Consider the following 1,702-nt stretch of genomic DNA (forward strand, 5'->3'; position numbering starts at 1 on the left):
AAAGGTCTGGCCGCGGGCTTTCCAACGAGCTGTGTATCGAGCCTTAGACTCTAGGGGTTCGGGAGATATGATTTTTCAAACCCCCGGAGCTACCGGGAGCCCTAGCTCCGGCTGCCGGGGTCGCAGCGACTCGGGGCCGGCGGCGTTCGAAAGGTCTGGCCGCGGGCTTTCCAACGAGCTGTGTATCGAGCCTTAGACTCTAGGGGTTCGGGAGATATGATTTTTCAAACCCCCGGAGCTACCGGGAGCCCTAGCTCCGGCTGCCGGGGTCGCAGCGACTCGGGGCCGGCGGCGTTCGAAAGGTCTGGCCGCGGGCTTTCCAACGAGCTGTGTATCGAGCCTTAGACTCTAGGGGTTCGGGAGATATGATTTTTCAAACCCCCGGAGCTACCGGGAGCCCTAGCTCCGGCTGCCGGGGTCGCAGCGACTCGGGGCCGGCGGCGTTCGAAAGGTCTGGCCGCGGCCTTTCCAACGAGCTGTGTATCGAGTCTCTGGGCCTTCGGGGTCGGGAGATAGGATTTTTTAACCCCCGGAGCTACCGGGAGCCCTAGCTCCGGCTCCCGGGGTCGCATCGACTCGAGGCTGGCGGCGTTCGAAAGGTCTGGCCGCGGCCTTTCCAACGAGCTGTGACTCGTTTCTCTAGGTAATTCACGACCGGAGATATGGACCGGTGAATGTGGGTTTTTCCGTCCGAAAAAAGCGCTCCGTCCTCGGCTTGGCTTGCGAGGACGTCTCCCTCATCAACTTCTTCCAGGAAAGTCTCGAGTAGAGACCCGTGGCCGGCGTCATTCGAAAGGCCTGGCCGCGGGCTTTCCAGCGGGCCTACCCGCGTCTCTCTGCGCCGTTCCTACGCCGAATTACGGCCATTTCCTTTTAAAATTGCGCCGTCTGGCGGACAAATTTTATAACTTTGCGTAGGAACGTCCTAGAGAGACGAGACCTGTGTCAATCGAAAGGTCTGGCCGCGGCCTTTCCAACGAGCTGTGTCTCGAGCCGCTGGGCCTTAGGGTTCGGGAGATACGATTTTTCAACCCCCGGAGCTACCGGGAGCCCTAGCTCCGGCTCCCGGGGTCGTAGCGACTCGAGGCCGGCGGCGTCGAAAGGTCTGGCCGCGGCCTTTCCAACGAGCTGTGTCTCGAGCCGCTGGGCCTTAGGGTTCGGGAGATACGATTTTTCAAACCCCCGGAGCTACCGGGAGCCCTAGCTCCGGCTCCCGGGGTCGTAGCGACTCGAGGCCGGCGGCGTTCGAAAGGTCTGGCCGCGGCCTTTCCAACGAGCTGTGTATCGAGCTCTTAGGACTCTAGGGGTTCGGGAGATATGATTTTTTAACCCCCCGGAGCTACCGGGAGCCCTAGCTCCGGCTGCCGGGGTCGCAGCGACTCGAGGCCGGCTGCGTTTGAAAGGTCTGGCCGCGGCCTTTCCACGAGCTGTGTAGCGAGCCTTAGGCTCCAGGGGGTCGGGAGATATGATTTTTTAACCCCGGAGCTACCGGGAGCCCTAGCTCCGGCTGCCGGGGGTCGCAGCGACTCGAGGCCGGCCGGCGTTCGAAAGGTCTGGCCGCGGCCTTTCCAACGAGCTGTGTATCGAGCCTTAGGCTCCAGGGGGTCGGGGAGATACGATTATTAAAACCCGGAGCTACCGGGAGCCCTAGCTCCGGCTCCCGGGGTCGCAGCGACTCGGGGCCGGCGGCGTTCGAAAGGTC

The sequence above is a fragment of the Triplophysa dalaica genome, unplaced genomic scaffold (genome assembly GCF_015846415.1).
Source record: "Triplophysa dalaica isolate WHDGS20190420 unplaced genomic scaffold, ASM1584641v1 Contig10, whole genome shotgun sequence".
Taxonomy (NCBI): Eukaryota; Metazoa; Chordata; class Actinopteri; order Cypriniformes; family Nemacheilidae; genus Triplophysa; species Triplophysa dalaica.